Source organism: Triticum urartu, chromosome 5A (genome assembly GCF_056163025.1).
Source record: "Triticum urartu cultivar PI428250 chromosome 5A, HENAU_Tu73, whole genome shotgun sequence".
NCBI classification, from domain to species: Eukaryota; Viridiplantae; Streptophyta; class Magnoliopsida; order Poales; family Poaceae; genus Triticum; species Triticum urartu.
Window position 1 is genome coordinate 605,169,723 of NC_141877.1, and position 27,507 is coordinate 605,197,229.

At 45.4% G+C, this 27,507-nt stretch overlaps 1 long non-coding RNA gene across 6 annotated transcripts; it reads left to right on the forward strand.

Annotated features, from left to right (window-relative positions):
- Positions 1–82: 82 nt before the first annotated feature.
- On the forward strand, positions 83–25,570 carry LOC125510979 (uncharacterized). 6 transcript variants are annotated; one of them, XR_015602871.1, is made up of 7 exons: positions 83–425; positions 512–595; positions 2,040–2,100; positions 2,470–2,588; positions 3,355–3,424; positions 21,358–22,749; positions 22,920–25,570. It is a non-coding gene; the product is annotated as an uncharacterized LOC125510979 (long non-coding RNA). The 6 variants fall into 6 exon arrangements; XR_015602872.1 differs by lacking the exon at positions 2,040–2,100 and having other exon boundaries at positions 22,920–24,267; positions 24,621–25,570; XR_015602874.1 differs by lacking the exon at positions 2,040–2,100 and having other exon boundaries at positions 22,920–24,267; positions 24,785–25,570.
- The last annotated feature ends 1,937 nt before the right edge of the window (positions 25,571–27,507 follow it).

Consider the following 27,507-nt stretch of genomic DNA (forward strand, 5'->3'; position numbering starts at 1 on the left):
GGTGGATGGATATGGGCCCATAGAAAATACGGGCCGGGTCCTCCCATTGACGGCCCAGGTTACATATCATGTGTGCTCGCGTGAGCCCGTGACCGTGAACGAGACGGACCAGGACCGCGTCCCTCTTGTAACGGGCGACGGCAGCCGAGATCCGCGGCGGCGGCGGCGCCCAGCCTCAGCCTCGCTGCCGCGGAGAGCCGGGGCAGAGAGGGGTCGGGGATGTTAGGAATGCGGGCGAGCACCACGGTAGCATCTCTATCGCGGATGGGCACGGAGCCACGGACGCGCACCTCTACGGCGACCCGAACGACGCCGCCATCCCGACGCTCCTCCGCTCCCGCTTCCACGGCGACAAGTTCGACGCGCTCAACCACCTCCTCGCCCTCATCTCTCAGGGCGTCGACGTCGCCCACCTCTCCCCGCAGGTCCGACTAGCGTCCCCCTCCTCTCGTCTCGTCCATCTCACCCGGCCGATTCCGGCGACTGAATTGCGTGTGTGCTTGCGGCGCAGGCAGTCAAGAACGTGGTGGCGCAGTCGCTTGAGCTGAAGAAGCTCGTCTCTTCTACGGCTCTACCTGCTCCACTACGCCGGGAGGTAAGCTCAGCCCCCCGCCCTCATCTGCACTTCTCCCTCGCTCTGCCTTGTGATAGGTCGCTGCCAAATCCAAATAGATTCGTCTGCAATTTCTTCCCTGTGAGTTGAGACAGATCGAAGCTAATTAGTTGCAATCAGGCAAACTATTTTGTCCGAGGCAGTCTGAAACGTGTACAATCCTTCTCCGGTTAAAAACTTCCGTCCGCGTTCAGCGTAGTGCATGGAGTGCAAAACTCTGACAAAATTAAATCTTGGCTGTTGGTAATCCTGGTTCTACTCCTACCTGAACAGACTTGATGTTCTGCACTTGTAGGTTAGAAATTAGAATGTGATGTTGCAATTGAGTTGTCTGAAAAAGTCTCAACCATATGCATTGTTTCTCTAGTGAAGAAACTGCGCCTGTCCCAGTATAGTGCAACGAGCGGCCAGCTTTGCTTTGCTTTGTGTGTGTGTGCGCGTGCGCGTGCATGTGCACGGGAGGCTGATGGCGCTGTCCGTGGCTATGGCTAACTACTGAGTATTCGTTAGGGTGAGATGGTAAAGATAGCTTACCTGATAAGATCTAACCAGTGCACCGTGCTTGCATGTTGTGTCCAATAATGTAGGTAGCATATATGGCTTTGGGATTATATAACTCACTAGCTCAGTTCTCACATACTGAACTAGAAAGAATTTACGAGCGTCAGTAAGCTCATAACCTCAGAATTATGCTAGCCTTTCTGAACTGAATCGACGAGTCTTATACACTTTCTGAACTGAACCTGAATACCAAGGTGAGAGGCACCCTGTCTGTTTCCCTCTCCAATCTCTTTCTGGGTTTTTTCTTGGGGAATTTCGATGAGGCGGGGACGGGTCATTGAGGTGACCTGTGAGTTGGGTAGGCTGGCGTGTACTTGATTTGGTGGCGTCTCACGGGACTTAGCTCGGTTTCTTGTTTGCTTCGAGTAGGCTTGGTTATGGTGGTATGTGCAGTCGATAAGTAGTTCTTGCTTCATGAGATTCTGCTTAGTTCCTGTTTTCAAATATGGAGTAGTCTGGAAAGAGCATTATGTTATTTTCCTTTATTGTTTGACTTTGGAGTAGTTGTAGCAAGGCCGATGATATTTCACATTTAATGAGTGACATAGATGACACAATTAATAGCTCTGATTCGACCGTGGACCTGTGGTAGAGACTGTTCGGCGCTGCTGGTCCGGGTCTAACAATTTAAACTAAAAAGTCTGGATATTGTTTGGGTAAACTTAACAACTAACGACTCTTTCATTTTATTGTCGCCCCTAACTGATGAACTCATAGTTGGAAATCATAAGTTATTAGAACTGTTGTATTTTACCTTGATGCTATCAGTACTCCTTTCTGTTAACTAGCCAAGAGGTAGATTTTGTCAGTACTTTTGAGTTGCTGGCATTCAGTATTACTTACGAAGACAACGCCTTCTCACCAGTGAGGCGGTTCTGCATGGACTATGTTTGGATTTACGTCTTTTGCCTACTGTGTACCACATGGTCAGTTCATCATCGACTTCCTCGGCTCCAGCAATTTTCGTTTCGCTTACTATTCTTCCCCCTTAGTATTACTAACTGGAGCGGTAGGCTATAGAAGCCACTCCCCGTCTGAAGTCTGAACCATTGTCCAGTAACGCGTAGGTGATCGCAATATGAATTTAGAATTGAGAAACTGATGTGCTATCAGTAAAATCATTACAACCAACGTGGATTTAAATCGATGATTGCTTATTAAGATTAGCTAATTCTTCTTAGTCTCTCTTTCATAGACATCACATTTTAACATCGCAACACGAGCAGAGGATTACTGTCCATTCATCCTTTGCTGAAGACACTGTGATGTTGAACAGTTGAGTTACATTCATATAGGTGCTACTGCCAAGGCTGGATTTGATTGCAGAATCCTACACTAGGAGCAGCGTCTGGCCACAACAGTTGTGGACCGGGAATGCAAGCCGGATCACCTCCATGTGGGCTGCTATTGCAAGGTTACGGCGCTGCACCATAGCTAACTCAGTAGGAGTAATTCATTCCCCGTCCAAGTATTTATTATTGATCATTGCTGCTTCATCTGTCTATTCTCATTGAACTAATATATTTACTGGCCTTTTGAATGTTTGGCTAATTCTTTTTTATCTTTTGGGCTTTTAAGGGAAGGAATGATGAATTTAGAAGAGTTAAATTTAGAGTTAGTGTAGTGTCTGCCCCGCAAGAAAAAAAGAGAATTGGGCAGTATCTCACGCCTATTGGACCCAATCTATTATGCTCACTAAATATACATGCATGCTGTAAGACAAGGTCACATTGATGATTAGCATCTTTTGACAAAGGCATGTTAATTCATTGGAAAAATACGACACCTATGATTGAGTGTAGATGTCCACTCTTGGTTTTTGAGGACCACTTTAGGATGTGATCATTAGTGTTGCTTCACACCTTCTTGACATAACATAATGTATATTGTTACTAAACTAAAAGTCGAGCCTAAGCAATGTTAACTGGACTTCATGGAGTTATTAATAAGGAAATTACGTAATCTGATGTAGTATGTGTTAATTGATTATTATTATTTTCCATTGCAACACATGGGCATTTTGCTAGTTATATTTAAAAAACTGCAATTTCATATCATTTGATTTTTTTTCCTAAATTCATCTAATATTTTCCTCCTTCCAATAATACTATTTTTATAAATTTTGGAGCCCTTTGCATGTATTGTTTATTGATTGTGTGTTAATTTTTTCCGATGAGTAGTAAACTTTTTTTGGAAGATTCAAGGACGTTTGACGAGTGACCAAAAGCATTGAAGACTTTGCAGAGCGAGGCAAGCAACCTACTTTGATCATGCTCAATCCATATTTGCACACACTTAGAATTATTTTTCATGCATAAAATATTGTTTACTAGTATTGATATGCTAAGTAAATTAGCTTGGGCTTAACTGTGCCCTATGTTCCTGATATTGCCGCACCTCTTTGACATTCTCAATTCCCAACTTTCTAACAATAGTACTACAAATACCAACTGGTTACCAATAAATGTGGTCATAGGTGCAAATTTAATAGTTATGCTTAGGCATGCTAGTCACATAAATCATAGGCTTGGGAAGAATCTTTGTTACTCATAAATGTATTACAAAAACCTAAGGGTGCCACTAATGCCCATCGGATAATTATGAAAATAAGGTTTTACAAAATGGAGATGAAGTGGAGATGTTTTTAAAAAGGCATAGTGCGCAAGTGCTGCAAGTCATATCAACCTTACATGTGCAAGCACATTACCCTATATGGGACGAGGCTAGACGAAGTACATTGGTGGATTATGAGATTTTAGATCTGTTGGTGATCATGATGATTATTACATTGGTGGATAAACCATAATTAATTAATCTTGAAACTATTTGGATTTAATTAGGTGATTGTGAATTTAAACAAAATTTCATGATGGGTTATGAAATTCTAGGTGGATTTACTTAGGTGATTGTGATCTTGAAGAGATAGTCAAAGATTTTGGTGGAATATAAAATTTTAGGTGTAGTTGATGTGCATGATGATTATTATATTGGTGGACAAACAAATTTTTAATTTTTGTTGTAACAATTTGGGTTTAGTTATGTGATCGTGATATTGAACCGAATTTTATGGTGGATTATGATATTTTAGATGGATTTAGTTATATTTTTCGGTGGATTACGAGATTTTAGGTCTAGTTGATGAGCATGATGATGATTATTGTATTGGTGGATAAATTGATCTTTAATTTATTTTGGAACAATTTGGATTTAGTTAGGTGATTGTGATCTTTACCCAAATTTCACGGTGGATTATGTGATTTTAGATGGATTTAGTTAGGTGATTGTGATTATAAGGAGATAGACAAAGATGCTCGGTGGATTATGACGTATTAGGTCTGATTGGTGATCATGTTGAAGCAAATTTCATGGTAGATGAGATTTTAGATGGATTTAGCTAGCTGTCTGTGATCTTGAGGAAATATTTAAATATGCTTAGTGGATTATGACATTCTAGGTCTGGTAGGTGATCATGATGATTATTATATTGGTGGATAAGCACATCATTAATTAATCTTGAAACCATTGTTGACAAAATTGTTAACTAGTAGTTGCTCGGTTGGCTGGCGAGTAGCGGATTAATAGGCTGGTCGGCAAGTTAATCCATAATCAGACGATTTATTAGTTTATCGGCTACTCGGTGACCCTATGAGTAGGGATTAATCGATCAGTTAACTGGTTAATCCGGCGAATTCTTGAACTGGGCCTGAAACAATTTAGATTTAGTAAGGTGATTGTGATTTTGAACCAAATCTCAGGGTAGATTATGAGATTTTTGTGGATTTGGTTAGGCGATTGTGATCTTGAAGAGATAGTCAAATATACTCGGTGGATTATAAGATTTTAGGCCTATTTGATGAGCATGATGATTATTATATTGGTGGGTAAATAGATTTTCAGTTTACCTTGGAACAATTTGGATTTGATTAGATGATTATAAGATTATAGGTGGATTTAGTAAGGTGATTATAATCTTGACTCAAATTTTATGGTCGATTATGATATTTTAGATGGATTTAGTTAGGTCGTTATGATCATGAGGAGATAGTCTAGATGCTCGGTGGATTATGAGATTTTAGGTTTGTTGGTGATCATGATGATTATTATATTTGTGGATAAACAATCATTAATTTATCTTAGGAGTTATTTGGATTTAGTTAGGTGATTGTGATTTTAAACTAAATTTCACGATGGATTATGAGATTATAGATGGATTTAGTTAGGTGATTGTGATCTTGAAGAGATAGTCAAAGATTTCAGTGGATTATAAGATTTTAAGCGTAGTTGATGTGCATGATGATTATTATATTGGTGGATAAACAGATTTAGTTACGTGATTGTGATGTTGAATCGAATTTCATGTTGAACTATGATGCTTTAGATGGATTTAGTTAGATGATTGTGATCTTGAGGAGTAGTCAAAAGTTGTTCGGTGGATTACGAGATTTTAGATCTAGTTGATGAACATGATGATTATTGTATTGGTGGATAATAGATCTTTAATTTATTTTGGAACAACTTGGATTTAGTTAGGTGATTGAGATCTTTACCCAAATTTCACGGTGGATTATGAGATTTTAGACAGATTTAGTTAGGTGATTGTGATTTTAAGGAGATTGTCAAAGATGCTCGGTGCATTATGAAGTTTTAGGTCTTATTGGTGAACATGTTGAAGCAAATTTCATGGTAGATGGGATTTTAGATGGATCTAGCTAGGTGATTGCGATCTTGAGGAAATAGTTAAATATGCTCGATGGATTATGACATTCTAGGTCTGGTAGGTGATCAAGATGATTATTATATTGGTGGATAAGCACATCATTAATTAATCTTGAAACGTTTGTTGAGAAAATCGTTAAGGGGTAGCTGCTCGGTTGACTGTCGAGTACGGGATTAATAGGCTAATCGGCAAGTTAATCTATTAATCGGACGATTTATTAGTTTATCGGGTACTCGGTGACCCTACGAGTAGGGGTTAATTGGTCAGTTAACTGGTTAATCTGATGAATTCTTGAATAGGGCCTAAAATAATTTGGATTTAGTTACGAGATTCTTATTTTGAATCAAATTTCACGATTGATTATGAGAATTCTGGTGGATTTAGTTAGGTGATTGTGACCTTGAAAAGATAGTCTAGTATGTTTAGTGGATTATAAGATTTTAGTCCCATTTGATGAGCATGATGATTATTATATTGGTGGGTAAACATATTTTTAATTATCTTCAATCAATTTGGATTTAGTTAGGCGATTATAAGATTTTAGGTGGATTTTGTTAGGTGATTGTGATCTTGAGGAGATAGTCAAAGATGTTCGGTGGATTATTAGATTATAGGCCTAGTTGATGAGCATGATGATTATTATATTGGTGGATAAACTGATCTTTAATTTATTGTGAAAATTTTGGATATGATTAGGTGATTGTGATTTGCCCCAAATTTTATGGTGGATTATGAGATTTTAGATGGATTTAGTTATGTGGTTATGATCTTGAGAAGATAGCCTAAGATGCTCGGTGGATTATGAGATTTTAGGTTTGTTGGTGATCATGATGATTATTATATTGGTGGATAAACAATCATTAATTGGAGTTATTTGGATTTAGTTAAGTGATTGTGCTTTTAAACAATATTTAACGATGGATTTTCAGATTCTAGGTGGATTTAACTATATGATTGTAATCTTGAATTTAGTTATGTTGGAACAATTTGGATTTAGTTATGTGATTGTGACATTGAACCGAATTTTATGGTGGATTATGATATTTTAAATGGATTTAGTTGTGATATTGAGGAGTAGTCAAAGTTCGGTGGATTACGAGATTTTAGATCTAGTTGATGAGCATGATGATTATTGTATCGGTGGATAACTTGATCTTTAATTTATTTTGGAACAATTTGGATTTAGTTAGGTGATTATGATCATTACCCAAATTTCACGTTGGACTATGGGATTTTAGATGGATTGGTTAGGTGATTGTGATTTTAAGAAGATAGTCAAAGATTCTTGGTGGATTATAATATTTTAGGTCTTATTGGTGATCTCGTTGAAGCAAATTTCATATGGTAGATGAGATTTTAGATGGACTTAGTTAGGTGATTGTGATCTTGAGGAAATAGTCAAATATGCTTGGTGGATTATGACATTCTTGGTCTGATAGGTGATCATGATGATTATTATATTGGTGGATAAGCACATCATTAATTAATCTTGAAACCAATGTTGAGAAAATCGTTAACTGGTAGCTGCCCGGTTGGCTGGCGAGTACGGGATTAATAGGCTAATCGACAAGTTAATTGGCTACTTGGGGACCCTACGAGTAGGGATTAATCGGTCAGTTAACTGGTTAATTGGACGAATTCTTGAACAGGGCCTGAAACAATTTGGATTTAGTTGGGCGAGTCTTATTTTGAACCAAATTTCATGATTGATTATGAGATTTTGATGGATTTAGTTAGGTGATTGTGATCTTGAAAAGATAGTCAAATATGTTCAGTCGGTTATAAGATTTTAGGCCCATCTGATGAGCATGATGATTGTTATATTGGTGGGAAAATAGATTTTAATTTATTTGGAACAATTTGGATTTAGGCTGGTGGTTATAAGATTTTAGGTGGATTTAGTTAGGTGATTGTGATATTGAGGAGATAGTTAGAGATGTCCGGTGGATTATGAGATTATAGACCTAGTTGATGAGCATGATGATTATTATATTGATGGATAAACATATCTTGGAAAATTTGGATTTAATTAGGTGATTGTGATCTTGACCCAAATTTCATGGTGGATTATGAGATTTAAGATGGATTAGTTAGGTGGTTATGATCTTGAGAAGATAGTCTAAGATGCTTGGTGGATTATAACATTTTAGTCCGATTTAGTTAGGTGATTGTGATTATAAGGAGAAAGTCAAATATGCTCGGTGGATTAGGAGATTTTAGGTGTGATTGGTGATCATCTTGAAGTAAATTTCACGGTAGATGAGATTTTAGGTGGATTTAGTTAGGTGATTGTAATCTTGAGGTGATAGTCAAATGTGCTCGATGGATTATAACATTCTAGGTCGGGTCGGTGATCATCATGATTATTATATTGGTGGATAAGCACATCATTAATTAATCTTGAAGCAATTTGGATTTAGTTAGATGATTGTCATTCTGAACCAAATTTCATGGTGGATTATGAGATTTTACATGGATTTAATTAGGTGATTGTTATCTTGAAGAGATAATCAAATATGTTTGGTGTATTATAAGATTTTAGGTCTAGTTGATGAGCATGATGATTATTATATTGGTGGATAAATAGATTTTCAATTTTTCTTGTAACTATTTTGATTTAGTTAGGTGATTATGATTAGAAGATTTTTGGTGAATTTAGTTAGATGATTGTGATCTTGAGGAGATAGTCAAAGATGTTTGGTGGATTAATGGATTATAGGCCTAGTTGATGAGCATGATGATTATTATATTGGTGGATAAACATATCTTTAATTTATCTTGGAAAATTTGGATGTAGTTAGGTGATTGTGATCTTGACCCAAATTTCATGGTGGATTATGTAATTTTAGATGGATTTTGTTAGGTGGTTGTGATCTTGAGAAGATAGTCTAAGATGCTCGATGGATTATGAGATTTTAGGTCTGTTGGTGTTCATGATGATTATTATATTGATTGATACACAATCATTAATTAATCTTGGAACTATTTGGATTTAGTTAGGTGATTGTGACTTTAAACTAAATTTCACGGTGAATTATGAGATTGTAGGTGGATATTCGGGGGATTATAAGATTTTAGATGGTTCTTATATTGGTGGATAAACATATTTTAAATTTATCTTGGAACAATTTGGATTTAGTTAGGTGATTGTGACATTGAACCGAATTTCATGGTGGATTATGAGATTTTAGGTAGATTTAGTTAGAAGAGTGTGATCTTGAGGAGGTAGTCAAAAGTTGTTCGGTGGATTATGAGATTTTAGGTCTAGTTGATGAGCATGATGATTATTGTATTGGTGGATAAACAGATCTTTAATTTATTTTGGAACAATTTGATTTGGTTAGGTGACTGTGATCTTGAAGAGATAGTCAAACATGTTCGATGGAGTATGAGCGCTTTAGAGAGTTGAAGAAAAGGTTTATGAAAAGTTACCAGTCTTTGAGTTTAAGAAAAGGATATAGTAAAAAAATGTGCGATGGATTATATTGGTGGATATTATTTATGGATGGATTTCGAGCATTACCGATTACTTGAGTTATGAAGAAAGATACTCCCTTTGTTTCATAATGTAGTGCATATAAATTTTCTGAAAAGTCAAACTTAGCAAACTTTGACCAAGTTTAAGAAAAAAACTATCTATATCTACAATACTAAACATGTATAATATGAAATTTTAACTCACGATGTATACGATGATATGTATTTGGTATTCTAAATATAAATGTTTTTTTCTTTAATTATGGTCAAATTTTGCAAACTTTTTTTTTCGAGAAAACGCAAAATAGTCTTTGCGTTTCATTTCATTGAAAAGAAGAGAAGGTACAGTCCTCCTAGGAGGTGGGGGTTACATGGGCTAGCACCCTATCAGTGAACATCCCGGTCAGTGGGAAGGACTACCCTGAGGCCCATAGCGCTGGCTTGTGCCCAACATTTGGCTTCGGCCTTAATCCTATTTACGAGTGTGTTAACCGAGGGTCGAGCGTTCTCGAAGACATACTCATTCCACTGCTTCCAGATCATCCAAGGAACTAGCATGGCGATAGATTGCAGGCCTTTCCGTAGCGCATGTGGGGTCTGCCCTTTCGTTCGCTACCACCAGTCCGTAAGGTTGGGCTCGTTGTTCGGCGGCTGTGAAGGTATCCTCGCCCAGCCAAGGACATCGTGCCACATTGTCTCTAGGGCCTGATCGCAAAGGAGGCATCGTGGGTGGTGCTGTAGGCCACGACGGGCGAGTCGTTCTGCCGTCCAACATCGGTTTCTGGCTAGCCACCCAGTGAAAGAATCGGACACGGCGCGGCGCCCAGCTCTTCCAGGTAAGCTTCCAGGAGGGGCATTTCATGGACCCGTGGAAGGTTGCAGCGTAGCAGGACTATGCCATGTAGGTGCCACTTGTAGTCCATCTCCATATCATTCGGTCAGGCATGTGTGTTAAGCTGATCTGCTGCACGGCCTGCCATAGCATCAGGTATTGGCCAATCTCATGAATCCCGAGCACTCCTTGAATGTCACGAGCCCAAGCGTTGCACGCAAGGCCTGCGGCCACCGTTCTTGATTTGCGTCGCCGTTTGGGTATGCACTGGTAGAGTGTCGGTGCGAGTTCACGCACGGACTGACCGTTGAGCCATCTGTCATCCCAAAGCAGTGTCGTCAATCCATCGCCAAGCGCCATGGTCGTCGATGCGAAGAACAACGCGCGCTTCTCGCGGGAAAATTGGAGGTCGAGCCCATGCCATGCGCGGTAGGCGTCCGTGTGGGAGAACCACAGCCAGCGCAGGCGCAACGCGAGGCCAGCGCGCTCCAGGTCCTGGACCCCCAGCCCGCCGTACTCAAACGGACGGCACACACGGCGCCAGTTCACGTGACAGTGTCCGCCGTTAGCAGCAACGCGCCCATCCCACAAGAAGCCGCACTGGATCTTTTCGAGCTGCCTCAGGGTCTTCTTGGGTGGCGCAAACGCGGGCAGTTTATGTATCGGGATCGCGGCGAGCACCGATTTGACCAAAACCAGCCGCCCGGTTTTGTTCATGAGCCAAGCTTTCCAAGTGGGGAGCTGGGCGGCCACCGAGTCGACGAGGGGTTGTAGTTGGGCGGCAGAGAGGCGGCGTAGCGTGAGCGGGATCCCGAGATAAGTAATGGGCAGCTTCGCTTTCGCACATCCCACCTGAGCAATTATAGCATCCGCCTCGGGGTCACCATTGAGGGTAGTAGCAGAACTCTTGGTATAGTTCACTCGGAGGTCGCTTGCTTCACTAAACAGGTTCAGGATCCCACGGACGGCCTCCACGTCGCCTTGCGTGGTATGGCAGAAGAGCATCACGTCATCGGCGTACAAAGGTATGGCCGGAATGTCACGTCGGGGGTGCAGCCGCTCTAGGATGCCGGCGTCGTGGGCGCGGCTGATCAGGCGCCCAAGGATGTCCACGGCGAGCACGAAGAGCTGCGATGATACGGAGTCGCCCTGACGCAGCCCGCAGCGGTGCCAAATTGGCGGTTCCGGCTCACCATTGATCATGATCCGAGTGCTCGACGATGATAGCAAGATCACAAGCCATTCCTTGAAGCGAGGCCTGAATCCGTACTGGCCAAGAACCTCAAAGAGGAAGGGCCAAGATAGGGAGTCGAAGGCTCGCGTTAGGTCAAGCTTGAGCATCACTCTCAGGACTCCTAGTTGGTGCAGCAGCTTCATCGATTGCTTGACGAGGGCAAAGTTGTCGTGCAGGCTTCGTCCCGGGATGAAAGCGTTTTGGTTGCGGCTAACCATATCTCCCAATCTGGGCGCGAGGCGGAGCAATAGCACCTTCTCGAAGATCTTCGCCACGAGGTGAATGAGGCATATTGGCCGGTAGTCGCGGAGCTGGCAGGCGTCTGCACGCTTCGGGAGCAATGTCAAGAGGGCTTGGTTGAGCTTGCTGAAGCCGCGACCGCGCAACTCAAAAAGTTGCTGGAAGACGTCGATGAAGTCGTGTTTAACAATGCTCCAGCAGGCCCGTAGGAATTCCGCGGTAAAGCCATCTGGTCCCGGCGCTTTACGGGCCGAGAGGCGCTTGACGGCATCCCAAATCTCCTCCGGGCTAAATGGTGCCTCGAGGTCGGTCAGGTCATGCGGCTCGATGAGCTGCGATAGGTCCAGCACGTGGTTGCGGGCGACGGAGGAGCCAAGTAGCTCGTCAAAGTGCGTGAAGGCCGCTTGGGCCATTCCCTCCTGGTCAGTGATCGCGTGTCCTTCGACCACGAGGCTGAATATGTGGTTCTTCTGTCGGCGGAATGAGCATTGTCGATGGAAGAAGGTCGTGTTAGCGTCACCGTCCTTGAGCGTGGTGATCCGCGCTCGCTGCCTCGCGATCGTGCGCTCGATAGAAGCCAGCCCCAAGTATGAGATCTTGAGCTGTTTTCGCAGCCAATCCTCTCGGCGATAGGGTAGGTGAGGGTCCTGATGGTGGGCTTGTCGGAGCTCAGGCGTGCAGGGATCTGCTCAACAATCTCCAGAACGGCGGCGTGATGGATGTTGTCGAGGTGGTGTGTGCGCGCAACCAGCTTGAACGTCGCAAGATTGGCCCTGGAGCACGTCCTGGGATGGAGGCGTTCGATCCAGCAGCTCGTACCCAGGACATGCTCGGCGCTGGACAGGTGCCAAGCCTGTGCCGGAACGCTGCGGAGCTCCAGCTCAACGCAGTACTCGAGCTCGCCGGAGCCAGCGTGGGCGAGCTTACTCCATGGTCTGAGGGAGAGCGAGAACCGCGGCAAGTTGATGAAGTGCTCTCCGTCGAGGCGGCGCTTGGTGGTGTGGGAGCTGAAGAGGATCAAGAAATCCTCGGGATGGTGTTCGTGCACGGTGAAGTCGTCGTCGTCCAGCTCGAACGTGTTGATGAGCACGTCGGAGACCTCTGCGCTGGATACACGTGGTCGGTTGCCGATGATGGAGGCGACCATTTCGCGGCTTAGGACCTCCTCAGCCTCCTCCATCTCGACGGAGTGTGCCATGATCACCCGCATGGGCTCGGGCTCCGGCGTGCGAGGGGGGGGGGGCAACGACCAGGGCGATCGCCTGCGGCGGGGGTGGCGGCGGAGGTGCGGCCTGGTGCATGGCGGCGTCCATGGCAGAGGGGCCAACGCGGTTGTTGGTGGTGCGGGCACGTCCAGCGGCGTCGTGGCGCCTGCTTCCGCAGGAGCGTGAGTCGTGGCCAGACTCGAGGCATCGGCGGCAGCGGATGTCGTTGGGGCAGTCCCGAACCCAATGACGATGGTCAAGGCAGCGGAAGCAGAGCCCCATGACCTTCTCTGGCGATGGGCTGCACCAGCGCAGCGGCGAGGGCTTGGCTCGGCCGGAGTGCGCGGGCGGCTACTGCGGTGCCTGCATCGTGGCTGCTGGAAGCCGTCGGCATCGACGTGAACCCTGCCGGAGACGCGGTGCACCTCGGAACGGGGGCCGAGGCGGGTCGAGGCGGGGTGCCGAGGGGGCGCCGGGGCCGGCGGGGTCCGGGCGACGTTGCTGTAGGAACGCGGCGAGGGCTCGCTCTCCAAGTCGAACACGCTGCCACCAGAGGACACGCAGTCGCCGTCGGAGAGGGTCGCTCGGCGCCCAGCAGGGTCAACACCGGAAGACGCCATGGCGGGGGCTGAGGAGGAGGCTGGGGAAGGGGCTCGGGGTTGGGTGAAGGGCCGCCGACGAGGATTCAATGACAACGGGGCTAGAGGTGGGAGAGAGCTAGGTGGGGGTGGGAGCGGAGCATGCTCACCAAGCTCCACACGTCGTCCTGTAAACACCAAACCTGGCTCTTCTTTTGCAAAAGTTTTGACTTTTGAAAAAAATCTATACGCACTACATTATGGAACTGAGGGAGTAAGAAGTTTGAATGGACGTCCAAGTGTCAAGAGAGCTTTCGAGAGTTCAAGAAAAGGTTAACTGCCGCTTCGTTCGTAGCCACCGCCGGAGTTTTGAAGTTACTGTGAGGCATCTAAGCATGGACTTCTTTTTGTCTTGATGTAAGAAGGAAGAGTCGTAGCCTATCTATCAAGGCAACATCGTCCTCATGATGAGAACTACCCTAACAATGATTTGGGTCTAGTAGCAGTAGTGCATGCTCTTAAGACATGGCATTAGTACTTCATAGGTAATCTCTTCAAGATCTACACGGAATGCAATAGCTTTACGTTTGTCTTCTGCCAGATGGACTTGACCACTATGACTTTGGTATCTATTACCATCTTGATAAGGCTAATGTCGCCATGGATACCATCAGCAGGAAGCCATGTCCCTGCTATACCTTGACCAAGCAAAGCAACCAGTGCTACATTAAGGCTTCGAGAAATTTGGCGTAGAGCTAGTCAGTAGTGCCCATCTCGCAAACTTCGAGATTAGACCCACTTGAATAAAGAAGAATAGAAGAAATCAAGAAAATGATCAAGTAAGGCAGAGCCCTGGATTCTCAAAAGACGGCCACAGAGTTCTTTGGTTTGGAGGTCGCATCTGCGTACCTAACCAAAAAGGTATGAAGAAGTGGAATCTACCAGAAACTCGTGGCACCACTTTATTCCATCCACGTAGGGAGTACCCAAGTTATACCAGGACCTCAAGGAGTTCTTGGTTGGACAGAATGGAGTTTTATATAGCCCCCCTACTTACCAATGTCAAGTCAAGGCCATGATTCTATTTGGGTCATAATTGACCATTTGCCTAAGCTTGTCATCCTCCCATTAAGACTTCACACCAAACATTTGCGAGCCGACTGGCTGATAACAACCTCTTCCAGATTTTAACTCTCCATGAAGTTCTCAAGAAGGTTGTTACAGGTACCGAGTTTACCTTCAGACCTTGGAGATACCCAAGAAGCTATGGTAATCAAATAATTCATCAAACCCGACCTCTGCTAAGACAACCACCGAGGTGTCGACCCCCACACCTATCCAACTTACATGAGATCTCGACTTCTTGTCCTTGCTAAAGCTATATGTCAGAAGCTGCATCATCGAGTACCTCTGTTATTAAGGAGATAGTTGAAGTTGTTTGATGGATTATGAGATTTTCGGTCTAGTAGGTGAGTATGGTGATTATTATATTGGTGGATAAAATAATCATTAATTAATCTTGGAATAATTTGGATTTGGTTAGGGTGAACCAAATTTCACTATGGATTATGAGGTTTTAGGTGGATTTAGTTATGTGATTATTATCTTGAGGAGATGGTCAAATAAGTTCGATGGATTATGAGAATTTATGTCTAGTAGATGAGCATGATGATTATTATATTGGTGGATAAACAATTTTTTAATTAATCTTGGAACAATTTGGATTTAGTTAGGTGATTGTGATCTTGAACCAATTTTCATGATGGATTATGAAAGATGAAGCAGAATCTTCAACAACCAAAATGGATGTTAAAAAGCACATATATTTTTATGATAAAGGGTGACGATGTCCCAACCTAGGGATCTCTCACCACGTCGGTTCCCGGCCTCGTGGGCTTGGCTGAGGACCCCTAGGTAGGTTCCGCCTGGGGCCACGTTGGCGGCCCATAACTATTATACGGAAGACTCTAGAAACTTGTAGTACAAGCCGAAGATGCCAGAGCCCGGGGGCCCCTACCTCCACTGATGTAGCCAACTAGGATCTGTAACCCTAGGACCGGGCTCATCGATAGAACACAATATAATCCCTTGGTGTTCACTTGTACTTTGTACACACCCCAATCGCAATATACAAGAGCAGGATTGGGTATTACCTCGATCATGAAGGCCTGAACCTGGGTAAAAGCTCGCCTCCTCTTACCCAGCCTAATCGCCTAGCCGGGATACTCTAATCTGCGGAAATTGTCTCCGATAGTGGTGGCCCATGCCAGCCTGCTAGGTGAACTCAGAGGCTTGATGGGTGTTCAAAATGAATCCAGCGCAATCTATGTGCCAGGACACAGCGGCGCACCGGCAAAAAACTTATGCCTGGTCCACGAGCCAGATCACAACTTCTGGCGATCTGGCCAGCACGGCCTCCCGGCGTATTGACAAGTCCAAGTCCCGTCACCAAGATTGCCATCGGCCTCTGACCGGCGAGGGGGCTCCTCAGACGATTTACCAGCCCAATTATGCTTGGGGGCACGCCACACGGCCCGACGTACCACACGGTTCGCCTCGTACGAGACCTTAGAGAGATATCAACTTGGCTGCGTGTCCAAGCTGTGGACAGACACCGGCCAGCCTTCAGCAAGAATGATCAGGCAGCCGGCCTAAACGATGCACGTTATACCATAGAAGCCATCTGATCAGCAACGGCGGGTCCATCTATGATGTATCCGCCCTGCTTCTCGGATAAGATCATTGTTCGTCCCTTCCTGTCAAACTTCAAGATCACCAATGGTGACAAGTACGATGGTGACACGGATCCCGCGATTTGGATCTCGGATTGCATCTTTGCAATCCAGGTTGCTAACGGCGATGACTACCATGTAGTGAAGCATCTTCCCGTCATGCTGAAAGGACTAGCACGAGCTTGGCTTCCCACCCTCCCTTCGGGTTGATCAGAAGCTCGGAGGACCTTCGGGTTGAGTTCATGGCAAACTTCTGAGGTACATATGTCCAGCCTGCTGATGCCAGCGACCTGAGCATCATGAAGCAAGGGAAGAATGAGTCAGTACGTAGCTGCTAGACTGATTCTTGGAAAAGAAAAACGAGATCGTTGACTGCAACGATGTCGAGGCCACCGCTACTTTTAAGCACGGCTCCAATGATGAGTTCCTCTCCTGGGACTTCTGTCACTTCAAAGCCAAGATCATGCTAGATCTCATGGAGATGATGACTAGATTTTGCGCTGGTGAGGACACATGGCTCGCCAAAAAAATGGTCGTGGAGAAGACCCCCGGGCCGTCCGATACGAAGGACGGGAACGGGAAGTCTAGGCACAACCGCAGGAACAAGTGTCAGGCTGGCGGTGGAGAGGTTGTTTCAAGGAAAGAAAGGCGAGGGCAGCAACTCGACCCTGGATAAGATCCTAGATCGACCCTGCAACACCCATGGTCCGAAGGACGGTGACCCTCCTGCAACCCACACAAACCAGAACCGTTGGGTCCACAAGAAGGCCGTGCAGTCCAGCAAGGGCAATGCCGACAAGCCAAATCCTTGCAATAATGATGACGAGGACAACCCGCAGCCCGGAAAAGGCAACGGGCGGTCAGAAGCAGTTCCCACTGCAATAAAGTATCTGAATATGATTTATCCATCTCACACCTCAAAAAAAGAGTGAAAGTGCGCCCTCCGCGAGGTATATGCCGTGGAGTTCGCTGAGCCGAAGCACAACCCTTTTTCGGAAATTCTGATCACCTTTGATCTACGTGACCATCGGACCATCATCCCCTATGGTGGAACTGCCGCACTCATTCTGGACCCAATTGTTGATGGTTTCCACCTTACCAAGGTCCTGATGGACGGCGGCGGCAGCTTGAACCTCATCTATGCCGAAATATTGAAGAAGATGCAGTTCGACGAGTGGCGCATTGAGACAATCACGACCCAGTTCAAGGGTATCATCCTAGGCATGGAGGCCCGTTGCATCGAAAGGGTCACCCTTCAGAAGCGGCTACCACGCCCTCCTAGGTCGGACCTCAATTCAGCTTTGTACCACACTATGCTTGCTTGAATCTCAAGATGTCGGGCCCTAATAGTGTCATCACCATCTACGGGAACATCGAGCGGTCTTTGAAGACTGAGCAGACCAGTTGGCCCTAGGCAGCCGAGGCAGTTGCTGGAGCCCTGACAGTTGAGGAGCTTGCCGACATGCGGTCCAAGGACGACATTATACTCACCAAGCGCACCAAGTCGATGTCATTCCTGCCGACCAGGAGATCCAAAAGTTCCAAGTGCACTCCGAGGATCCGACCAAGACGGCCTTGATGGTATGGTCGGGGGAGGGGAGGGGGGCGCTTTTATTAACTCAAAATGTTTCATCAAGCAGATACAATCACATTGAGCGACACTCGGCCTTTGCATAGATAGGATACAAACAAGTTTGAGAAAGAGAGTAAATAACTAAAACGACATATTGGCAAACTTCTGAGGTAAATAAGTAGCATGTGCATTACTCCGCCTATGTCTTCTAGGCATAGCCGGTCCCAAGCCCGGGTAAAGGAGGAGGGTTGTGATAGGCTTGGCGAGCCAACGTAAAAACTAGCCAGTCCCATAGGTATGAAACCCATTTGAGCGAGAGTAGTACTAGGATGGGCGACCTCCTGGGAAGTCCTTGTGAAAGGGTTTCATATCTAGCCTACCCCAACTTGTTTGGGATAAAAGGCTTCGTAAGTGTAAGTGACATATTGGCAGCGGTAAAATGCTCATTGATATAAATGAAAAGCAGAGCCAACGTCAAAGGCCCATGTATATGTTGCTACATAGCCCAAGCCATTGAAAACCGTTGACTTGTAGCAAATCGCATTGGAGAAGAGGCCAAGACAGGTTTTAGAACTAAAGAAACAACTTTTATAGTAACTAATGAAGAAATATAAATAGGTATATACAAGTCAGAATCAACAGCTTCTTTGTTTTGCTTCATCTTATCTCTACTGAACTTGATAGCATGATGCAGTGATGTTGCAGCCTCCCTCATGAGCAGTATCATATGTATATTTGATCAATACAAAAGTAATTTGAGATAGTTATAACTACAGAAAATCTCCTGGCTACTTTGCTAAAGGTTCACTGTGCTATCTTTTAAAAGTGAGGATTTTGTTCATGATCTCAGCAAAGTAAATAGATACAGTAACAAAACAAATCATTTTTGTGGTCACTGGTCACTAATAACACCAAAAGAAGTTGAGAGGAACTGCAGCAAAGAGCAGTGTTTCTAACATATCATACTATCAAAAAGAATATCTTCATGATGTTTCCAATTGATAGTGCCCAGAAAAATTGGAGTAAGAAACTAGGAATATGTTCTCAATTCTATTTTAGTACAACCACTCACACAAAAAAAAAATCAGGACTTCTAATCTGCCAGCAAGTTTCATCTTGCTAACAGATAAGTAACATTTTAGGCAATTTGGTTTGCATTTGATGAGTGCCCAGCAAGTTTCATCTTGCTAACAGATAAGTAACATTTTAGGCAATTTGGTTTGCATTTCATGAGTGCCGTCAGACTGAAAGTAATGCACATGGTACTTATTTTGCAGTTTGCACCATGCATATGAATGTAAATCTAAATTAAGTTTTTTAAGCAAGGAATTAAGATTATTTTCATGTGCAGTAGATTATCTGATTGTGCATCCTCATGATGAATAACTCCGCCTATGTTGTCTCAACATAGCCGATCCCAAGCACGGATAAAGGAGGAGGGTTGTGATAGGCTTCGTGAGCCAACGTAAAAACTCAGCCAATCTTATGGAGATGAAACCAAAAAGATTTTCGTTGGGCGTAACCCTCTCAGCGACGCGTCACATCAGAACCCGGGTGTGGTGTCAAATGGGCAAGGGCCGGGCCGTCACCCCCTTGGTGGCGTGCCGTATCTTGTCTGGATACGGTGGCAAGTGGGCGAGGATCGGGTCGTCGCATCCTTAGTGGCGCACTACATCGGCGCCCGGATGTATTGGAAAATGAGGAAGGGTCTTCGCATTTGACTCGACGAGTGCGAAGGTTAAGGAAGCTAGCCGAACCTAGGAGGATTCACTTAGGTTGCTGGAACGTAGGGTCTCTAACAGGGAAGCTTTGGGAGCTAGTTGATGCAACGGTGAGGAGAGGTGTTGATATCCTTTGCGTCCAAGAAACCAAATGGAGGGGACAGAAGGCGGAGGAGGACACCCGCTTCAAGTTGTGGTACACGGGGATGGCTGCAAAGAGAAATGGCATATGCATCTTGATCAACAAGAGCCTCAATTATGGATTGGTAGACGTCAAGAGACGTGGGAACCGGATTATCCTGGTCAAGCTGGTAGTCGGGGACTTAGTTCTCAATGTTATCAGCGCGTATGCCCCGCAAGTAGGCCACAATGAGAACACCAAGAGGGAGTACATCTAACACAGGTTTTGAAGGGGTGCATGGGGGCTTTGGCTATGGCATCAGGAATCAAGGAGAATATGTCTTAAGCTTTGCTCTAGCCTACGACATGATTGTAGCTAACACCCTCTTTAGAAAGGGAGAATTACATCTGGTGACTGTTAGTAGTGGCCAACACTCTAGCCAGATTGATTTCATCCTCTCGAGAAGAGAAGATAGGCGTGCGTGCCTAGATTGTAAGGTGATACCTGGAGAGAGTGTTGTACCTCAGCATAAGCTGGTGGTTGCTGACTTCCGCTTTCGGATTCGTGTCCAGCGGGATAAGTGTGCCAAAGTCGCTAGAACGAAGTGGTGGAAACTCAAGGGAGAGGTAGCTCAGGCATTCAAGGAGAGGGTCATTAAGGAGGGCCCTTGGGAGGAAGGAGGGGATGCGGAAATGTGTGGATGAAGATGGCGACTTGCATTCGTAAAGTGGCCTCGGAGGAGTTTGAAGTGTCCAGGGCAAGGAGAAGCGAAGATAAGAATACCTGGTGGTGGAATCAAAAGGGTTAGGCTTAGTAGAACTAAAACCGAGTACATGATGTGCGGTTTCAGTGCAACTAGGTGTGAGGAGGAGGTTAGCCTTGATGGGCGGGTGGTGCCTCAGAAGGACACCTTTCGATATTTGGAGCAATGCTGCAGGAGGATGGGGGTATTGATGAAGATGTGAACCATCGAATCAAAACCGGATGGATGAAGTGACGCCAAGCTTCTGGCATTCTCTGTGACAAAAGAGTGCCACAAAAGCTAAAAGGAAAGTTCTATAGGATGACGATTCGACCCGCAATGTTGTATGGCGCTGAGTGTTGGCCGACTAAAGGGTGACACGTTCAACAGCTAGGTGTGGCGGAGATGCGTATGTTGAGATAGATGTGTGGCCACACGAGGAAGAATCGAGTCCGAAATGATGATATACGAGATAGAGTTGGGGTAGCACCAATTGAAGACAAGCTTGTCCAACATCGTCTGAGATGGTTTGGGCATATCCAGTGCAGGCCTCCAGAAGCTCCAGTGCATAGTGGGCGGCTAATGCGTGCGGAGAATGTCAAGAGAGGTCGGGGTAGACCGAATTTGACATGGGAGGAGTCCGTTAAGAGAGACCTGAAGGGTTGGAGTATCACCAAAGAACTAGCTATGGACAGGGATGCATGGAAGCTTGTTATCCATGTGCCAGAGCCATGAGTTGGTCGCGAGATGTTATGGGTTTCACCACTAGCCTACCCCAACTTGTTTGTTGTTGTTGTTGTTGTTGTTGCATAACCTGAGCCTACAATATCATAAACTCATGTAATTCTGCTCATAACATCAGAAAATGATGTATGAATTTTATTTGTTGTTTCTTTCATTCCATGCTTGCTGAATCAGTTGCTTGACCATTTTACCAACAAGCAATTAGGCTTCATGAGTTTTATCTATCGACTATATATGTTGGAAGTAATTTTGTTGGAATTGCAACAGGTGCACCTTCAAAGATCATCTTCAAAAGTATAAGCACACCGAAGAGAGTGCAGACTGCACCGAAAAGAACCTTGCAGTATCCCAGGCTCTTGCGTCAAAAGTGCTCAGCAACGCCAATGTCCACCTAGTTTTAATGGATATGCTGGTGGCCTTTGGCATCGATGACGCCCCCGGCATATGCAGGCGACTCAGGAGCGAGACTCTGAGCACTTCAAAGCCCTGCCTGATCACCATCGTCGTGAAAGGGCATACCTCGGAACCACTGGATCTCACTGCCAAGGTGAATTCCGAAGATACGGTGCTTGCCCTAAACCTCCTGAACAGAGTCCGTAGAGATCATAGAGTGAAGGGCCACTTTCAAGTTCTGCACCTATGGTTTCAAATGCGCTGAGGGCTTGGAGTAACACGACACATTCTCGTACATTCTCACTGCAGATAGGATTAACATGAGAGATGAAACAACTCAGAATCTGAAGAGCAATGGAAGTCGAATCAGCAACTAGCTGCGGCCTGTAGCTTGTTCACCACCATCAGACAATCTGAAACCAGAATCATCACTTCGCTGGTAGCCTTCTGACAGAGCAAAATGCAGACCTTGGTCAAATCGCTATTGCTTCAGCCAGTGAGCCAGGACATCACCACCCCCACGCCCATCATTTGATCATCAATGAAACACTGCATCATCAGCATTACAGGTAACCATCTTAACACTGACGGTGATGGCACTCACACCTAGAGGTAGACACCGCGGAAATAAGACGCTGTTGGATAATATCAATATAAGCCCCCTGATCTTATGCACAGCCCTTCACGGAACAGGATCGCCTTTGCTGTTCCGAGCCTCGTTGCATGCGTCCCATGGAAACCGACACGTAACAGCAATAGCAGTGGATGTTTCTTCTTTTTTACTAGAGTTGTTTCGACAGTAACATGCTTTCGATTATGAGGCAAATGAATGGTTCAAGTCACTATATGTTGCGGTTCCAGGATACTTTGAGCGCTTCGAAGCATTGGTTTGTAGATATATTACTGTTAGGCATTCAAATGTACCAGATTAAGCAAGGGAAAAAGGCAACTTACCTCAATATTATGATGAAAAATCTATCTTGCTCCCAGGAAAAGTGTTTCGTAGAAATGCAGCGGTTATGGGCATTTCAGATTCGTGATTTGATCTTCAGCACAAACTGAAAGGAATGGTTCCTTGAGAAGTTGGAACAAGTAATTGCAGTCTTTCTTGTGTCCTGAAGATGGTAAGCAGTTGCACTGTTGACTCAGCTATCATTTTTGTTTCTCTGGAGTATCGATCATATATATCCGGGGACCTGACGTCGCGGGCACATCACCTTTACCTGATGATCTGAGATGCCAATTGTGCCAAGCCTAAGTGTGAAGGTAACATTTGTCTTCCTCTGGTTTCGAATGCTACTTTTGCCGATACTGTAGAGTAACAGAACAGATTGTTGTACATTTCTTACGCCCTTTTTTATTTTATTTTTTCTCAAAGTTAGATTGATCTTTTTGTCGAAGTGATGGCAACCTTGTTGTTACAAAATGCTTGACAGAATCTGCAAGACTGCAACGGTTCACTACCGCCAGCGTCGAGCGGACCCGGAGGAACTCGGCGTTGAATGGCGGCAGAGCTCACCCCAGCAGTGGAGCTTGATCCCAGATCCATGGAAGCAAGCAAATCTTCACGGATGTATGCCATCCCTTTGCAGCAATCTAAGCTCGGGTGGAACTTGGGGGAGCAGATACATCATGTTATACGTGACCTGAGCGGTGGCTCCTGCTGCTAGATGGTGATATTACGTAGTGGCATGAGATTACTGGAGGAGGCGATAAATTTCAGACGTAAATGAACAGGCGCCAGATTAGAGTAACCAGAATGTTGGATCATGGTGATGCTTCTTGTCACTTTATATCATGACTAGAGTTGCTCTGACACCATGTGCACTGAACCTCAGAATTATGCAGCAGCCGCAGCAGTTGTGTGCATGTCAAACTAGTGGTTTGATTTGATTTGCAGCAAAGACTGAAGGGAATGGGTGGGGAACTGTGGAATAAATAAATTTTGCCAAGAATTGTCAGTTTTTGATGTGTTTCTGTGGATCATCGGCTGTATATAGAGTTTGGGAGACCTGACATCGCCGGCACATCACCCAGTGTGCCAAGCTTGAAAGCAACATTCGTCTGAGCGAGCGAGATCTGTATACTGTGTGGTGATGCAGTCAGAGTCAGGTCACCAACGGCGGCGAGTGTGAACATTTGCCTCTGTGAGCAAGCAAAGTGAGATCCGTGTGTTGAGTCAGGAGACAGGGACCGTCCTGCTCTGACTGCTACTGCTGCTGCACTGGTGTTGTTTCTTGTCACTCCTTGGATGTATCCGTCGGCGGAGGCGACTGATCATCCATTCACGCATGGCTCCGCCTCCTCCTGTGTGGACACGGTGGACTAGTGAGCAGCATCTTGTTGGCATCGCACTAGTGCGTACTGCTCGGAGAAAAGAAAATCAAACACAACAGGACTGGTTTCGAATGAGCCGAGGGCTTGGAGTAACACAACGGATTCCTGTACATTCTGAGTGCAGATACGATTAGCATGAGGAAAAACAACTCTGTATCTGAAGAGAAATGGAAATTGAATCAGCAACTAGCTGCAGCCTGTAGCTTGTTCACCAGCCAAAATCACTACTCGTCGGTAGCCTTCCGACAGAGCAAATTGCAGACCTTGGTGAAACCGATATTGCTTCAGCCAGTTCTGGGATGGTGACACCTTGAAGAGTGTGGTGAAAGCGAACCAGGACATCACCACCCCCACGCCCATCATCAAGGTGGTGATGTAACACTGCAGCATCAATCAACATTACTAGTAACCATCTTTGGCACTGACGATGATGGCTCACACCTAGAGGTAGGTAACAGCCATAGCACCGGATGTTTCTTCTTTTTGACAAGAGTTGTTTCCACATTAACTTGGATTATGAGGTAATCAGTTGTTTAAACTCACTATATCTTGCGGATACTTTGAGCGCCTCTCAAAGCATTGGTTTGTAGATATATTACTGTTGGTCATGCAAATGCACTAAAAAACCTGTGTTGCTGCCTCCCCTGTAAAGAAATATAAAGGCGTTTCGATCACTGGCAGCAATTGTGTGCATGTCAAACTACTAGTGATCTGCTCTGCTCTGCAGCAAAGACTGAAAAGAATAGTTCCTTGAGAATTTGGAACTAGTAATTGTGATAACCAAGAATTATATGTATCAGGTAACAAGAGGCAGTGCTACTTTTTATCGCGGTTAAATCTTTGCTTGTGTCCTGAAGACTGTCGCCTGAGCTATTGTTTTTGTTTCTCTGGAGCATCGATCGATCATGTATAGAGTTTGGGAGAAACCTGAAGACTGTCATCAACGGTTTGTCTGTCTGAGCAGGCGAGATCCGTGTGCTCAGTCAGGGGACAGAGATGGTGCTTTGACTGCCACTGCTGCACTGCACTGGTGCTCGGAGTCCTGGACGGACCTATCTATCTAGTCCGGCGACGGCTCGACCAGTCGCGCATGGGCATGGCTCTGGCTCTGGCTCCTGGATCTGGGAACGTGGTCGCCGGCCGGCATTGATGGCTCCTCCTCTGCATCCCCAAGGGCGCTCTCCACCAGGCACCAGCCCATGCCCATGCCGACGGCGGCCGGCCGCGTCGCTTTCCCTTGGCCTCCTGCTGCTCTCGGCTCGGCCTGCCCATGTCGCGGGGCTCCAGGTTGACGAGACGGAAGGACCAAGTGGTGCTCGTCAAGTCACGTCAAGCAAGCGCGCCGCCCGGCTTTGCCTTGAACGTCCGTCCGTCCGCCACCCTGCTGCCACTACACCAGTAACACCACTGGCTTCTTGTATTTTTTTTATTTCAACAGTGATCACCTTTAAAATACATCCTTCTTCCATTTCGAATTACTTGTCGCAGAAATTGATAGATCCGGGACGAAGGAAGTTTGTGTTGTGCCACTCTTCCCTGTCACCCAGCTAGCTGCCGTCCTATCGGTACTTTTCTCAAAATTCTGGGTCCAGTTTTCAGTGGGGGTCTTCTGAAGATTATAGTTAGTAACGACATTTTCAGTACTTTAGAGTGTAGATTCAGTCGTTTTGGTCCGTATCTAGTCCACACCTATAAATATGTAAAACATCTTATAATTTGGAACGGAGTGAGTACAAGCCTAACTGACGTATATATTTGTACTATCATATGGTGACATGGAGGAAGCAACGTTAGCAAAAGCAAAAGGTCGTCTCTTCTTGTGAGAGTCTGAAAAATACTATCAACGACCCTTATCTACGAGTCCTAGTGTCTTTAAGCATACGGGTAATTGGCAGTAGTTGATATGTAGATCCAGATGCAAACCGCAGGACAAGTTGAGAACAAGTTAGCTTTCTCACCGCTTTCAAACTGCAGGCACGCGCCGTTCGTCGGTCATTGTAACGCCCTTGATGCGGCTATATCTCACACGTATCGAAGCACGATTTAGAGGCATAACCGCATTGAAAGCGATGTCGCAAGTGAGGTAATCTTCACACAACCCATATAATACATAAGGGAAAGAGATACATAGTTGGCTTACAATCGCCACTTCACAAAATACATGAATAAAGCATTACATCATCCAGATATAATCAAGGTCCGACTACGGAACCAAAATAAAAGAAGACTACCCCAAAAGCTACACAGATTCCCGATCGACCCCAACTGGGCTCCACTACTGATCGACTAGAACGAAACAACATAAAGGACAAGATCTTCATCGAGCTCCTCCTTGAGCTCGGTTGCGTCACCTGGAATGGCGTCATCGGCACCTGCAAGCTGGTTTTGGAAGTATCTGTGAGTCACGGGGACTCAGCAATCTCACACCCTCGCGATCAAGACTATTTAAGCTTATGGGTAAGGTAAAAGGTATGAGGTGGAGCTGCAGCAAGCGACTAGCATATATGGTGGCTAACATACGCAAATGAAAGCGAGAAGAGAAGGCAAAGTACGGTCGAGAAACTATGATCAAGAAGTGATCCTAGAACAACCTACGTCAAACATAACTCCAACACCGTGTTCACTTCCTGGACTCCACCGGAAAGAGACCATCACGGTTACACACGCGGTTGATGCATTTTAATTAAGTTAAACTTTAGGTTTTCTACAACCGGACATTAACAAATTTCCATATGCCCATAACCGCGGGCACGGCTTTCGAAAGTTCAAATCCCTGCAGGGGTGTCCCAACTTAGCCCATCACAAGCTCTCATGGTCAACGAAGGATATTCCTTCTAGCGGGAAGACCCGATCAGACTCGGAATCCCGGTTACAGGACATCCTCGACAATGGTAAAACAAGTCCAGCAAGACCGCCCGATGCGCCGACATCCTGATGGGAGCTGCACATATCTCGTTCTCAGGGCAACACCGGATAGGTCAAGCTACGAGTAAAACCAGCCCTCAAGTTTCCCTAAGGTGGCCCCGCAGGCTACCCATTTCGGACCAACACTTAGACAAGCATTGGCCCGGGGGGTTAAAATAAAGATGACCCTTGGGCTGGCCTAACCCAAGGGAAAAAAGCTAGGTGGCGAATGGTAAAACCAAGGTTGGGCCTTGCTGGAGGAGTTTTATTCAAAGCGAACTGTCAAGGGGTTCCCATTATAACCCAACCGCGTAAGGAACGCAAAATCCGGGAACATAACACCGATATGACGGAAACTAGAGCGGCAAGAGTGGAACAAAACACCAGGCATAAGGCCGAGCCTTCCAACCTTTACCAAGTATATAGATGCATTAATTAAATAAGAGATATTGTGATATCCCAACAAAATATCCATGTTTCAAACATGGAACAAGCTCCAATCTTTACATGCAACTAACAACGCTATAAGAGGGGCTGAGCAAAGTGGTAACATAGCCAAACAACGGTTTGCTAGGACAAGGTGGGTTAGAGGCTCATGGCAATATGGGAGGCATGATAAAGCATGTGGTAGGTATCGCAGCATAGGCATAGCAATAGAGCGAGCAACTAGCAAGCAAAGATAGAAGTGATTTCGAGGGTATGGTCATCTTGCCTGAAATCCCGCAAGAAAGAAGAACGAGTCCATGAAGAGGACAAACGGACGTAGTCGAACGGTTCCTCACA